We start from the raw sequence: 17401 nt of genomic DNA on the forward strand, positions 1-17401 counted from the left end.
ATTGCGCTAGTCCGTGTAATGGTCGCCAGCTATCGTCTCTGCACACAATGGGATATTCTGTGCTAATATACTGAGGCAATGGTCTAGTGGCTAAGTTACTGACGAGTAGCGGGTTCTATTCTCGAAATAGGCGTTTGGTGACACTTTTTGTTGAATATTAGAAACAATGAGTTTTCTCTTAGCCGAATAAAGGTCACGGACAATCGCACATGACCAGAGAAAGATCAGGCGCAAGACCTTCGGCTTTACGTGCTCTAAACAGCGTCTAAAGCAAGAAAGCTGTTATTTCTAAGCTTTCTGTGGGACAGCGGTAGCCCGTAAGATACTTCTCTTTTATAATAAGAACGGTCCACGCTGAGCTCTGTCAGCCATGAAATTGATTTTAGCAACACATACACATGACGCAGTACATCGTAATTCGTAATTTGATGAAGATTTCGCCATGTTATCATTTCGGAAAGGTAAGCAGAGACTCAACTATTCAACTACAGTTTGTGGATAGAGTTCCGTGAAATTGTGATATATGGACCACCACTAGCAAAACAATTCCAGGCAGCTAACATATCAAATCCATAAAAAAATATAAGTGCATCGGACCAGTATCGAATATATCTCTATCCTCAGCCCAAGCACAAGACCACTCTGGATGAAGACAATTGTAATAAATTAAGCAATCCAACCACGGACATAACATTTTGTCCGGGAGTATTTGTGTTGACGCCGCACCCCATGGGCCGTGTAATGGCTCGCACAACGACAATGGCCTCTCACAATAGAATATCCCGGAAATATATTGCTGTAATAAGCGTTAATACATTTTGTATCAAAAGCTTGTAATGCATTAGCTTTTTAGATCGTAAATTACTGTATCTCTGAGATTCTTTAGAAATTCTAGGAGTTTTGGACACAGCCGGAATAACGACTTCAATAATAACCACGATAGATTACCTCGATGCGAAGATTAAACCAATCATAACAAGTCATTTGTAAGCACGTCAAACGCACTTCATTCCGATTGGCTGATTCTCGCTATTGATCAAAGAACCGTTTACTATCTAAGATAGCAACGGTTATCACGAGGTCACTATGAGAATGTACACAATAAATTTCCTAGACTCATCAGCAATCATTGTACATATAAAAATCCGCCATTATTATTGGGCTTCATGGGTTCTGTTATAACGTGGTGTGGAGAACAGTGTAGTCTAAACAGTGCTCATGAGTAACGTGGTATCACGACTCCACTTTCATTTGTATAAGAAAACAATAAAGTAGTTCACTATTTGAAAATACATTTATCATACGTGTAAGTCATACAAAATCTAAGGGATAAAGAATTTTAGAAATGTACGCAATAATTAAAAGTTATACAGCTTTGAAATTTGGTTTAAGTGGTAGACGTCAAATAACAATAACAGCATACTGTGACGTCATTAAGTGTCGCCGGCCATAAACATGCGTGCGTGGGAAAGAGATAGTGCGATAACCCTACCATACTGTCACTTTGGCTTACAAAAATAATCTGAATATGAATAAATGCTTTTTTTTCAACCAATCTTTACGTTGATTTGACGAAAGAATTTCTGTTTCGTATTATTTTCTGTTCATGTGAAATAATTTACAAATAAAATATAGGCAACTACTCTACTGTATAAAAAGATCAATATTCTCAGTGCGGGCTTTCTGAGACCGTAAAGTGTACTTTCAATAAGTACCTATATCCGGAATTCGTGGCGGATGTTGAGAGATATTATTGCAAATTTTACCGACCTTAAGATATGTCTGAATGTCCCGATATGAGATAAAATCTTTACCTTCACTACCTTTAATGAAAACAGAAACATTATAACACAAGGTTCAAAATATGCATATTTTATCTAAATCTGAATAATTTTAGCGTTATTTAACTCATTTCGTACTTTTAAGCTCGGTAACCGTGCAATTAATCCTAAAAAAATGCTAGCGTAGTTTGCGCGAGTTTTTCCCGGGGAAATATGGAAGTTGGAACAAAAAGTGCAAAGCCGCGGGTGACACCAGCCGTGCACCATAAACCGCAGTGAAATATCAACGAAAAATAATTTAAAAAGAGCCAAATGACTCAAAACCCATCTAGACAAGTTTCATAAAATAACAAAAGGCTGTAATTTGCAAGCGTTCTATTGCGCAGTTTTTGCCCGACGCGGCCGCGGTGTATGCCTACCGGCTGTATCGAAATCGGTTACTATAACTCCATAAAAACAACCTTAAATTCACTGTGCAAGGTCCAAACTGCATTACTAACCCTGGATGGTGACCAACGTCACGCCACTTACACAAAAACACACCTTAATAAAACAGCTTTAAGTTTGCAATGCAGTACAACGGTAGTGAAGTTGCGGTGTTTTGTTGCTAGAGGGTCCAAAACCGGTGAGACTGGTGTCCACAGAGCACGGGGTCCGCTCGCAGCGACTCCGACTGTTCATTGCACGGCAAAGGAAAAATAAACAGCCGAGCACAACTGAGATACCATTCTGATTTACATTGGTACAGATTTTGATTCAAGCGCGCAAGTTTTAAGTGAGAGGTACTTGAATAACACTTTAAATTGTTTGATTTAAAAAGTTTACCTTTTACTACATACTTTTATAGGAGTTGGCCAGTTGTCTGGTAAGCGTGACTTCATGATAGCTACAGTGGAATTCTGAGTTCGGTACACGGTTTTTTTTTGTAGATACTCGTCATTTACTTTAATTATAATTAGGCTTCAAAGTAACTAGAATATACTGGCTAGAGAAATATAATAACACAGCAATATTTGTAACTTGTTATCAATGTTTGTGTGCGTCCTAGAATATTGTACGAATAAATGTTTCTTTCTTCTTTCACTAACAATGTTGTTAGACAAAAAAGAACCATTTTAAATATAATATAGGTTACGAAAGATAAAACAAAAGAGATTTGTTCAATATTTTTAAAGAAGTCGACGGACTGTGATGTGGTTTTCATTAGTTTGTAAAATTCGTAAAGATTTAGGTGTATAATCGATTTATACTTCCAAACAAAGCAATATATCTCCCTATTTAAAAAATAGATTCCACTTACTGTCTGGTTTGTGTTTTATGCCGTCCCAAAAAGAAAGTAATTCACATATCCTTGAAATAAAAACGACAAGGGACCGTCCCCAAAACCTGTGTTAAAATTACGTGCATAATTATGTTTAATGTAAATAAATTACTTTGTCTGGAGGGATGCCAGGACATAGTAGTAGCCCCAGCCCTCGGGATAGATGGGACTTGCGACAGGTGATAATTTTTTAAATGCAATAATAATTTCGGGTGAAAATACATGCTTGAACTCGACACTGCACTTTTTTAATCCTTGTTTTGGTGTCTATATTATAAATGTATAAGTTTATGATTTTGGCCGTTGGAAGGAAACACAATGCTGAATGAAGTTTAATTACATTGTGACTTATTTTTTAGGTGATGTAACACCCTATTTCGCTTTGTGATCATGAAGGCTGCAGTCTTTGAAACGACGTAAGTAAAAATTAAACAGATTTACTGCAAAAGTTTGTAAAACACCTACGTAGTTTTAGTTTAATGAAAAAATGTTGTGATTCGTCAAAAATCCTTAAAACTTGAACGGGCTTCAAACTCCAATAAAACTAATATATAGAAATGGGCATAAACACAACAGTTGCGTAATGAGCAATATAGATAATAAGGAATGCAAGACTTAACCTCTTTATCTGAAATAAATTGCTAGTTGTGATCGGGGGCCGCGCGACGCAATTTCCACGCAGATCTGTTATTACTTCGTACAGTATCGTAGATATATTATAGGTACGCATATATATCAAGTTTGTTGGTTAGTTGACAAAAATCTTAAATATGAAAGTTAGTAATGCTTAAAATGAGACTTTAATGAGATTTGGGTGTTTGGTATACGAATAAAATTTATTCCGGGTCAGCAATAGGGATTTTAAATTCATATAGAATATTTGCATCAACAGATCCGCGGTTAAAACCTAACAAAAAATTACATTAGTTATAACATTTTAAAAACTCCCGCTAAAATATTGGACGCAAAAATATACATTCATACATATAATTAAGTATACATTTATGTAATAAGGTATATCTACAGTATACATATCTCTACGTCTAGAAAACATTGTAAGTAAATAATTTTTGGCTGATATGCATGCCACTTACAGGCATTTTTAGCAATCATCATAATACATATTCATAACAAAATTATCGTGATTTTTAGTTTGAAGGACAAAAATAAAAACTTCGCTTTATCCCGCCCATTTCTAAATTATACAATTTACAATATTGAAAGCGCGGGCTAAATACACGGTACAAGATAAGGCACTGATTAAATACAATTCCTGGGACCCTGAGTGTAAGGAGATTGTATTAGTCTTCGCGGAACTGAATATTTTGGCCTAAACTCCATTGTGAGTAATACATTGTTTGAAACAATAGATTTGTCAAATCTTTGTGTTGATATAGGTTCACGTCATAAAAATGTTATTGTGGCTACGAATGGCGGAATACAGAGGATAAATGGTTTTATTCATTGGTTTAGTTGTTTGAAATTGTTTTAAATTTACAACTTTTATTATTAATATTTTAAATGATATTTGAGAGATAAAAATATATTACATTTATAAGTATACTAGCTGATCTGACAGACGTTGTCCTGTCTTAACTATGTATGCACGCGCGCATTCTGTCGATCGCTCACAGTTATTTCAAACCACTGACAGTTATGTAAAATTAATATTGTCGTTAAGTTTTCTTAAATTTTCTATTTTTTCACGCAATTTTTTGATTTTTTTCTTTCATAAGAACCTTCTTTTGACAATAACAAACACAACAAAAAACAAATAGTGTAATCGGTCCAGCTGTTCATGCGTGATGGCGTGATCAAGGGAAATACATAAATAAATCATTTTTATATATATAGATAGTATGTCTACCTGTCTTATTAAAATCCGTTCAAAGACTTCTGCATTTACCCAATTATTTTCATAAACTTTCGTATTTGTATCAGAATAAGATCCATTATTCCATGAGTCTATGGACTAAATTAAGACTAGACAATTCCGTTCTTAACAAAATGCTCACACTTCGCAAGCCCATTAGGAATGGCAAAAGTTAATCTCTAAATAACGTTCATAATAGGAAGATGGGTTTACAGACCAACTTGGGAACAAGTTTAGAACCGGAGCACCTCGTGGGGAAAGGAGGGGTGAGAGAATAAGTATTAACTGCCGTAGTGTATGATATAAGAGTTTTACAACTCAATATGGGTGTGCCCGTGGCTATTAGAACTTTAAGTTTCCAAAGTTGGCGATTTTAGTATTGATTTTAGGGTTAATAAATCATGTATTGTGCGGATTATATTTGGGTGTATATATAAATTTAATAACATGTACTAAGTTGTTTTTGTAGTGGGAATGTATAACTACCTACTGTAATATAAGCTAGTGTGATCTCGGGCTAGAATCGGTCTGATAAGTCATCAGCGTAGGTATATACCGTACCTCGCATCTAGGAACGCTACTTAATCATCTCACGGGGATGTTAATTGCCAATGATGATGATGATGAGTGTAAGTGTAGAATTAACTTTAAATATTTAATATTATCGGATTTTTGGGCGACCGCAGTACAATGCCGTGTGTAATTTTAATATTTTGTGCAGGGGTAATCACTTTTTATGGGCTGACTTGACGTTTACCATTCATCCCATGCAGATTATATTGTGGGTTTTACCCATTTTGTATGGGTTCTGTATTTCAAAAGAAATCCTTTAAGGATCACTTTGTATTCCGTCAGTCTATCAATCTTTTCTTATTCAATCAAAATCAAAGCCCGTTCACTGAGAGTCATGAAATTTGGCATGAAGCAATTAGAGCAAATGCAAAGGTAAAAAGTAGTAAAATATACTTTAATAACTAAAAAACTATTTGTACGGACCCATCGACATGAGTCCAACCCGCACTTGTCCGGCTTTTTTCCTAGTTACGAATCAGTTGTGAGTGTACTGAACACTCACCGCGTTATCTGTTCTGTATTAAACAGTAATTTCCACTGTGTCAACGAGCCCCAACAGGAAAATAACACTATTTACTCGTAGAGTGTAGACCTACAGCAAATATTATGTTTACACACTCATGCTTTTATTCCCGTAGGGGTAGGCAGAGGCGCAACTGGTGCACACACTTCGCCGTGCGTATCCCGTCATATTGCGCACAAATCTCAGGAGGATATTGAGTAGAAAAATCCAGTATCACTGCTTGCCCGGTCTCGAACCCGAGACCTGAGCATTGTAGTCGTACCGTAATACAACTACACCACCAAAGGCAGTCAACGTATACGTCTTAAAAAAACAATATAAGTTTGAAATAAAACATATTGAAATTAACTGTTCACTTCTGTATATTAGGTGCTTATAATGTCAAAATTAGCGCTAAAAGCACGTTTTGTCTTTCGTTGGTCACAGCCTAAGTATTCATCCATGCTAGGAGTAAAAAAACTTTAACCAGAAATACCACGTGTATTTACAATGGATACAAAGACAATGCGGGTACAGTAATGGCAAAACATAAACTGTTTACAGAAGTCGCCCGATGTTACTACTGCTTCCTATTAATTAATGTGTGTTTTGCTGACTTTGTATCGTATTTTCATCCAAAGGACTTTGTACAGTCTATTTTTAGTTCCCAAAGTTCCTTTATGTCTCCTGATGACCACGACGATTAAGGCGACGCTTGAGCCTCTGTTCATCTGTGTTGTTGTGTATTGGTTGAGTACAACAAGGAAGACACAAAATACTATTTATCAAAATACCTATTCTATCTAGATTATAGAATTGTTCTCACCACATTCTATAGTATGTAACAGAATCTTCTGCGTAAGTATCTTTGGTTCCGTGTTTGACTACTACCACAAAACATATCAATGAGAATTCCAAGTTTCTAAGAACTGTGATAGCTTGTAGGCACATTACACATCTTGCATTCGTGTTTGCGGAGGCTGTATGGCTAATGTACCAAATTAAAATAAACGTTAACTTAGATTGACTATTTAACACTACATTCTTTGGGGTTACCACTTTGTATCAACTCTCCACGCTCTCTAAATAAGGAGTGGGTAAAATATATCCTCATTCGAAGAATATTATATCGTTTACTCCAAGCGATTTCGAAGAAGCAGCTTATCTTTTGCTATATAATGCTGACATCACCTACTTACGTGTACTTTGATAGTAATGAATGTTCTACCGTTTAGCGATATTTCCTAAAAAATACTGCAATATTTTGTCAATGTCTAGTATGATTCCTGCTTGGTAGACATTATGCTTTGTCTATTTCGACGGGTAAACAGTTATCCGACTTTTAATGACATTGTAAATACTGGTTATTATTTATATGGGACAGGGATGGCAAACCAATGGCACGCATGCCAGTGGTGGGACGTGACAAAATAGACACGCGAGTAATATGCCAAACATTGTACATCTTTCTTTGGTGTTCACTTCACTTAACATCAGGTGAAAAAAACGACATAGGTCATAAAAAAGTCGCTAAACAGGTGCCCCTGTTTGCGACAGCGATAGATAAAACTGGTTCTGGATAGCACGTTACAGCACATATTTTTTTTATAAAGAATAGCAAGTCAACCGTTGAAGGTCAACCTCAAGAAAGCCAATCAGGATCTGCCCCAGGTTCATCTGGATAAGGCATCGCCCCATCTGGCTGTAACGGCTTTGGTTCAAGACCTTCTGGATCTAATGGTTTTGGTGCGGGTCCCAGCCCATCTGGATCAAGCGGTTCTCTCTGGTCCTTCGCGATCAAACGGGTTCGGTTCCGCTCCTACGCTTTCAAGATCCAACGGTTACATTATAGGGTTTAAGTTACATTTGAAGTTCGATTAAAAACCTCGTGTGGTTACACCCGCAAGTTTGCAGTGTGCAAATCACAATCTCGCTAAGTACTGAGGTCAAATGTATTTCGTGATTGTGGACAATAAACGGCATTGCATGCCCGGTTCCCGTTCGAGGCAAAAAGCGCAAATATTTTCTCTTTAAACCTTTATTCAGGTTCGCTGATAAGAGCTTTATCAATCTATATTGTTGGACAAAGGGCGAATCGATAGGGGTCGACCTGAAATTCATTCACTGGCTGTAAAACTTGCAATCGCGTATAATTATATATAGAATTTTACTATAATGTATATAAAGTTAAAGAGTTTGTTTGAACGCGCTAATGTCAAGAATTACTCAACAGATTTTTTTACTAATAGGACGCTATATTACTTTTAAGGGTTATAGACTTTTTAAAGCAGGAAAATTTTTACCCCGGACGAATTTCACGCCACCGAAACCGCAGGCAAAAGCTCTGTTTGATAATAGTAGGTATAGTTCGGGTCGGAAATCGAAGTACAAGTTCGAAGTAAAAGTAACCGCGCTTAGGATTGGAATTTATGCTCGATATAGCGAGAGGCTCCTTCACATACGGAAATAAGATCGACAAACGGCTGATGAACATGTTCCTACTATATTTTTCTGAGAACAGGCGTCTGGGGAAGTCATATTATGCTCAGTTTTGAAACTTCACTCGTCTTAGGACTTATTTCATAACTTCTGAGTAAATCCTTCTTGTAAAATAAATGTATAAGCGGACTTAAATATAAAAGTCACATTATAATCCATCCGCTCAAATGATAATAAAATGAGTAATTTCTACATAAGGTGACTATTGTAACTGTCAAATGAAATACTTAAATCTTTGTGAAATTGCCCTAAATCCTAAGTTGATCTTACTAATACCTATTATAAATATAGCATTTGAAGAAGTTTCGATATTTTTTGAAAGAAAATTCTATAACGAGTACTTAGTTGGATGCAACTTGGCACACAGGTTCAATCCTGGGTGAAATAATACTACACCCACTTTATCTGGGAAAGGTATACATCAGTAAATTAATTTAAAAAAGAACATTAAGGACGGACTTTTCAATTAGATAAAATTTATTACAATAAATTACAAAACAAAAGAATTAAGAATAATTGTTTCTGTATTCAGTTTTTCATTTTGTCTCACTTTAAAATTCAGTAGGGTTATAAATTAATAACTTAATATGACATTAATAACTTAATATGATAACTTTTATATGACTTGAAAAAATAACCCTCAGTTAAGCCTTTTAAATAAGCCTGTACTCTCTATAGACTTTCATGCCCATTCGGTACATTTCCTGATCGTCACTTACCATGATGACCCATCTGACCTTCTGGCATGCAATCAAATCCGACACAGATTCCCAGATCGCCAATATATCGCTAGTGTTTTTAACCGTCCACTATTGCAATCAAACAAAATTCTTTTTCAGTTTGAATACACTTTAAAGCCAATATGCAGCGATTGGCGTGTCACCGTGCAACGTTGCTCGACAGCGCGCGTCATGTTGATGGCATAGGCTTTTGCTTATAGCAGGCTTACGATTGCCTGATATATAAATTCGGCAGCTCTTGTGAAAGTCTTTGAATCTGTCATCGCCTGCATGGAAATCCTTTTGCGACACAGATGCGGAAGTAATTTTCCGGATTCTAGGTTTAGTCCTCCAATTAGTGTAACTAACTATAATAACTTTGTGTACGTATGTGATAGCGAATGCTGTACATATCTATAATAGACATATGCCTTATATCTTACTGTATTACATATGTTTTTCAGTGTAGAATGTATATGTTGGCGTGTCTTATGAAATAAATTAGTGATTTCTGTGTTTATTTCCAAACACTTCACAAACTGTCATTTATTAGTAGAAGGTACGATATGGTTTCGCGGAACGTCTGTTTCGCAACGTTGTCCAACATGTTGTGCGTGAACTCTTTAATCCCGCAACAATAAACCCCGAAATCATTCTTCCGAGTCGCTCCACGACGCGTGTGGAATACAGAATAATAAAACATGATTCGAAGATCCGAAGGTGGCTGTAAAAGGTGGGAGTTAATCAAGGATTTGTTCATGTAAATTTCCATGGGAAATCATTCGTATTTTATTGTACCTTTTTCGTATATTTGAGGTTGGAATAAAAGACGAGATAGGGTGTTTAGATTTGGGTTATAATATTATTTTCTTTGTTAGAGAATTATAGATTCTATTATTAACTCATTTAGCATCGGTATGTTTGCCGGCAAACATGACAGTTACATGACATTACGCGTGTCACGGAAAAATAACCTTATTATGAAGTATATAATAAGGTTATATTCCCGTGACACACGTAATGTCATTAGCCGTCATGTTTGCCGGCAAACATTCCGCTGGTAAATGGGTTAATGTAAGAAAGGCTTTATGACCGTACAAGAGATATCTCTTATTTTTATTTGTAGCATTATTTACGTTCGGAAAATTCACTCCCATACCAGCATAAAACAATCCGTAAAATCTTAGGCCTAATAAAAACAAAAACACTGTGATTAGTATAATGGCATGCACCCTACGCATCACACTTCATGAGAATCATCTATACTTATAATAAATCTGTAGAGAGGTCAATTATGTACATGAAATATATTTCAAAAATAACTATCAGGGGGTGATTAGGGATCGATACTGATGCCAAAAATGCAATTAGTAAAATTTTTGTCTGTCTGTCTGTCTGTCTGTATAACCGTTATAGAAACAAAAACTACTCGACGGATTTTAACGAAACTTGGTACAATTATTTTTCATACTCCTGTGCTGGTTATAGTATACATTTCATCACGCTACAATTAATAGGAGCAGAGCAGTGAAGGGAAATGTTGGGAAAACGGGAGAAGTTACTCCATTTTTAAGCTTCCGTCGCGTGTGCAACCTTAATGGTTAAAGCTACATAGAAATCATGTATGACGGAAATGTTCTCCTTAAAATTATGTAAAAAATATCCCACGACAGCATGTGTCTATCTTTTATGGTTGACTCACAATGACACGTGTAACTCCCGATAGCTTAGCAGTTCGAAGCTTTCTCATTATATTTGTTTACTAATCTTAGGAACTATCGGTCCAAACTGAAAAATTCTTTTTGCGTTGGATAGCCCTTTATTTGTGGATTGCTATAGGCTATATATCATCACGCTATACCCAATAGGAGCGGAGCAGCAATGGCTAATCTCTGGAACTACCGGTCTAAACTGAAAAATTCTTTTTGCGTTGGATAGCCCTTTATTTATGGGGTGCTATAGGCTGTATATCATCACGCTATGACCAATAGGAGCGGAGCAGTAATGAAACATGTTACAAATACGGGGACAATTTATTCGTTTTGAGAGCTTCCGTTGCGTGCGCTGCGTAAACGGTTAAAGTTATGCAACAATGATGTATGTCGGGATTATTCCTCTTAAAAAGTTCTAAAAAAATATAATTTAAAACAAAGTCCCCCGCTGCATCCGTTTGCCTGAACGTCTTAAACTCAAAAACTACCCAACGTATTAAGATAAAATTTGGTATGGAGACAGTTTCAAATAACCAATAAAAAGGTAACTGTTTCAAGTACTTGCTTTAACCAACTGACACCTTCGCAATACCTGAAAACAAAAAGAAACCTTAATTAATAAACGTAAAATACCCAGTCCTAGAAATAGAAAAACGTTTATATTGAATGACGAGACGAGTTTTCCGTTCGCCTGATGGTAAGCGATGGCAAGGCGGGCGCCTATAAACAGTAGAAACACCATCCAACACCTTGAATTACAAAGTATTGTTTGGTATTCCCCTGCGCTCGCCATCCTGAGACATGAGATGTTAAGTCTTATATCCCGTAGTTACACTGGCTACAAAGTGTGCTGTGTGCTTTAGACAAATGAACAATAAAGCGATCAAATCGGCCGATGAGGCATCACTATTACTCATAAACAGAAGCAACACACCTAGAACATTTAATTACAGCTTAGCATTTTAGATAGCTTATATACCTTACGCATATCAGATAAGATCGACCCCAGATAAAACATTATAACACCAATACAATTCAAATAAAGTTCATTTTCCAATCCCGTTCAAACCTAACGTCTTCCACAAAGGATGTAATTTCGTGCCAATAGTAACATACGTCAGAAATCTCGCGCATTGGTATTGGAAGCGAGGGCTTATAGCTTATGTAATGGGATAGACAGCTCAACGATCAGCGTCTAGACTTTACAGGTGTTTCTTTGAAAAAGATTTATTTGAAGTTCATTGGACAGTATTAACAATCATACAAGGTTCCGGTGAGTTTTTTATTTTGTTGGACACTGTAGTATTACACGTGTGCAATAAAGAGACATAAATTTAAAAAAACACACTCACACCTTTTATAGTTGTAGGCAAGCAGAGGTGAACTGGTGTAGCCACTATGTGCATTCCGTCCCATGATATGATAGGGGGCGAGTCCATCGCCATATCGAGCCCAAATTTCAGACTCCGGAATGATACTGAGTAGAAAAACCCAAATCATTTTGCCCAACCCAAAGTCGAACCCGAGACCTCAGCACTGCAGTCGTACCGTAGGTTATATAACGCCGCCGAGGCAGTCAAAATTTCATAAATTGACAATAATATTTCGTATTTTTTTATAACCTAAACCGCAGCCTATCCCTTGACACTCATAAACAAGCTACATCTAGACCCACACTCCCTTAATACACTTTGCGTTAGAAAATAATAAACAAACACCTAACCGCAAATCAACCACAAAAACAGTAATAAAACGCCGCCATTACAGTTTATGAAAGAAATGAGAACACAACGGACCATTTTTCAGATTATATCTGTCCGTGTCAGGATTTACATGCTATTTTACATTTCGGGCTGTCTAACGAGATTATTCCCTTCCAAGGTTGAAATGAGAAGATGCTTTTCGATTTACCTATGTAAGACAGATGTGTAGTTGGGTTACGTATGGGGGTCATTTTGAAGTTTATGCAATATATTATTGAGTGAGGAAATTTATTAAAAATGTAACGTTACTGGTTTAAAACTAATAAAAAAGTAAACATAAAGCGTCATTTCGTTCGAAACTTAGACTTTTTTATTTGACATCTATGATTGGAATAACTTATGGTAAAATGTTGTTTTCAAGAAGAAAGTATGTGATTTGATTTAGTAACGCAATCTAAAAATGAATGCAATAGTATTTTATCGCAAATTTTACCTTTTTAATTCTTTACACATTAAAACTTGGATAAAATTATGTGCCACAACTTTCACGCTCACAATAGGGAACCGGCCTATGTTTGATTTTGTTTATTATTTAAGTTTAATGGTTAATAACACGAAAAAGAAGCACTCCTGCGAAAATTAATTAAAAATTTGTTAAAAAATGAGCTAGTCATTCATATTTCAAATATTGCAACGTGCAGAAGTGGGCGCGTTGTGGGGATATCGCTTCATCTCTTTCTTTCGCACGCGTCGCAATTCCCGATGACGTCAAATGTGGGTATTTTTTCTCTGTTCTGTTTCTTGTTAATTACCCCTTCCACCGACATTCAAAGACTTATAACTTGTTGATTTTTTACCGGATTTTAATAATTCCTTTTGTGTTATAATTTATATAACATAAATATTTGATAATAGTAAAGAATAAAAATGAGTCCGGTACCCTATTCAAATTTCATTTATTATACTTAAATTTTCACGCCGTTGAATGGGATCGGTGCCCCACACCTTTCCCTAGCTACCCACCTGCGCCTACCCGTGTTTTACGACACTCGCGATATATTGCTAGCGCAGTTTTTGGACTCGTATAACCAACGTGTTATTTGATCAAACTATTCGCGTGTAAACATAAATAAAAGGAATATATGGTCTAGGCAAAGTCCAATATGCAAAGAGTTCTAGTTTCTATACAACGTTTCTAATATCGACACGACGGTCGTTTCAGGTGTATATTTTTTAGAAACGAAATTTGATCGTATATCACAGTTTTATTTATATTTTCTGCTAACCAGCAAACACTGTTGCTCTCATTTGATAGTAGCAAAGGTAATTCCTGTGCATGCACAAACTGAATGAGATTTAACGTTTATTGTTTATTATATTACTTAACTATGGCATCAGAAGAGGAATAATTTACCGTTGCAGCCTTCGTGATATATTTAAAAAACAAAGTGCATAAACAATATTCCATAACCACAACAATTAGATCAACGTAGGATAAGCTGTGTCATGACGACCACATAGCACTGGTATTCAGAGAGCGTAAGACCTCAATTTCAAAGATACAAACTTTACACACATAATATTTGCATCCCCAAAGAGCTATCATGGTTATCTATTATTCATATTCAATAACACATAAATCCTTCTCCCTCGTAGTAATAAAACAAATAATCTTAAAGATAAGCGCACATACAACGATCCGTATAGCATTCGACGTTAGCGATAAAATAGCAATGTTAACAGGCTTCTATCACACGCTGTGTAAAAAAAAATTAGACATCATATTTCTACAATATGTTATCTTAACTTTGGTAGTTTCATTTTTATTATAATGAGAATATTGTGTCTTTAATTTTACAATTAAAATGCCATCAAAATTTTTGATTCAGTGCATCTTTTTTTTATTTGCATCCAACACTATGAAACAGACAATTTCATAAGCAAAATTTTAGGAGTTTAAAATATTCATAACACCTAGAATTGATTATTTTAAAAAATATTCATAAACCTTTACATATCCCACCGCAACTCGTGTATAAGGAATATTGTTCTCATTTGAAGGACTATAGAATAAGCATATAATTAGGGCGACTACAGCAATTTTTGCTTTAAAATTTAACAGTTTAGGGACCGATGTGACATAGCAACAGGCAAGCTATTTGCTAGCTAATATATAAGTGTGCGTAGAGATAAGTGTGCGACTTCCTACAAGTACTTTTTCCAACGCGTAAGCAGTTTCAAATATTTATTTCCCCTTTGCGAGACTGGGCATTACAGTGCCCAAGCCTCTTTGTTGTGGATATTGGACCAATAACTTAGTGGTGGGCCTTAATCGCGTCTGGTGCAGGGTTGCCGCAACATCTATTCGGAATAATTAATTTTGAATACCCTCTTGTTCACGATATTGTAGTATTTTATTAATGGTATTGGACTGTTTTTATCCAATGACCTACTGTTGTTGTTACATTGCTGAGAAAGGTCTTATACGATTGTTACACCAGGAAAATCTTAATTCAACACTGATCCAATTGAAGATGAAGGTAGGGATGTATTTTGCACTCTGTTTAAGCGAAGTTAGCTTACGTTTGAAAGATATTTCTAAAATCCTACACCGCGTCCACCCGAATGTTACAATAGTAGGTATGATTTATTAATTGGGTATTTTAAACGTTACGAGTCAATCTTTTTTCACAAGTGCATAGTTATTATTTTCTCCGCACTACACATAAATGAGTGTATGTTCAACACATAATACAGAATAGATTTTGGTTAGTTACTACGAAAGCAAAAATAATCAGCACAATAACACCCCGAAAAATATTCCAAAACTTTGAAAGCAAAACTACAACTATTATAAAATGACTTCGAAACTACGAAACTGGAACATTAAGCCAGCAGAAACAAAGGCGATAAACATTGAATAAGTTTTCCCGATAGCTCTTCATAGAATCATTATCTTATTTTAACATAAACGGATTTCCGCGAAATCTTTTTGAGCAAAACAAAACAATGTTAACAATTGTTTATACCTTGCTAGCTTTAGCTCGTGTCTACTACTGTATAACGCACGTTTCCAACATAACAAGCTTATCACTCAGATAATGTGGCTTCTAATGAAATCATCTTCGGAACATAGGCAACAGTAAGTGCTTAAACAATTCAAACAATAAACAAGCTTTAGAAGTAATTTAGTAAGAAGTATTGACCAACCTAAAATTTGAACAGTTCTTACTTCTTATTTTGACTACTGCAATACCGTTGAAACATATACGGTTTCAATACGAGAACCCTAAATAAACAGTATAATAAATTCTGAAAAACGTACAGCCGGTGCAATTTAAATTTTCTCAATCTAAGTTGGAGACGTCACGGGCCACGAACTTCCTCCCCCACTTCCCCGGCGTGCGAGCTTTCAAAGAGCTTTAAATTACGTTAATCACGTTTACATCTTGGTACTGAGCTTTTACTTGTGAGAAACATCGAGTAATATGGTACCTCTTGACCTTTTTCATAGAAATAGGCATTTTAAATTTATGATGAATTGATGTATTGGTGTAATGGTGAACCTATAAGTTTCTAGGTTTCGAGGAATTAACTTCATTTTCTGTCGAAAACACACAAGTTTTTGGATGGAATTTGGCTGTTATTAGTATTCTAATAAATTGGCTTAGCTACCGCGTAGGTAGTGACTAACAATATTATTTTACTAGCTATCTACAAGACGATTTTTTTATTGCCGTTGAATGACTAGAAGAGCATCCCACTCATATTTTAGTAAGCGCTGCAACCGCCTCCTATCACATCATGGGACGGAACACATTCAGCGAAAAGTGGGTGCCCTGGTTGCGCTCTCTGCATACCTTCGGGGATAAAAGCATGACGTTGTGTATGTTTGTTTGCGTGCTACGACCGCCCATACACAGTAGCGAGAATTGACTGGCTCGTCATCCTTACACGTAAGATGTTCAGCGTCATAATTATGATCGATTCTTCCTGAGCCGATGGTATATGAAATTAATTCCAAAATACAATTACAGAGAACAGTTGATATAATATGTGGCGTTAAGACAACCCTGTAGGTTAAATTACAAGAAGAATAGCATTGCGACATGTTACAATTATGTTTATTACATTGGAGGGAGACTCGAGGTGCCGAGAAAAATGGCCGACCCCGTACTTCGTCCTTACACTATTCTTACAAAAAAGAATTTAATAGCGGCCGTATTATATAGTAGGCCGTAGTATATACGATAATGGTTTAAGTGGGTGGTACTAGTTTTACTAGATCCTATTTCTAGTCTAGACCAAAGTGAAGTTACTTCATCCGTACTCTTTACTATGCTTTCCTGTGTAGTGATCCACAACTCTTTTAGGTGATTACGATCAGGAAAACTAGGTCAATTGATTAAAAAATAAAACTTAGAAATATTCTCCTCTTTCTTCCTTTCTAAGCTGTGCATTCCAAGTGATTTCCTTCTCAGTTTCTCGCCTCAAAATCATCTGTGGAAACGTATATTCCATTGCGTTTAACACCTTACCAACTATTCTGATTTATATTTAAAATTTTATTAAAAATATTTAAAAAAAATGACTACTCAAGCCTTCTGACCACCATTAGATTACTAATTACACCAGACCCGCTGGGAATCGAATACGCACCGTCGCAGAGCTCATTAAACTTTCCCGTTTAGCGGCTAACAGTCCCTGCACGCGTCTTG

The sequence above is a fragment of the Manduca sexta genome, chromosome 7, assembly GCF_014839805.1.
Source record: "Manduca sexta isolate Smith_Timp_Sample1 chromosome 7, JHU_Msex_v1.0, whole genome shotgun sequence".
NCBI classification, from domain to species: Eukaryota; Metazoa; Arthropoda; class Insecta; order Lepidoptera; family Sphingidae; genus Manduca; species Manduca sexta.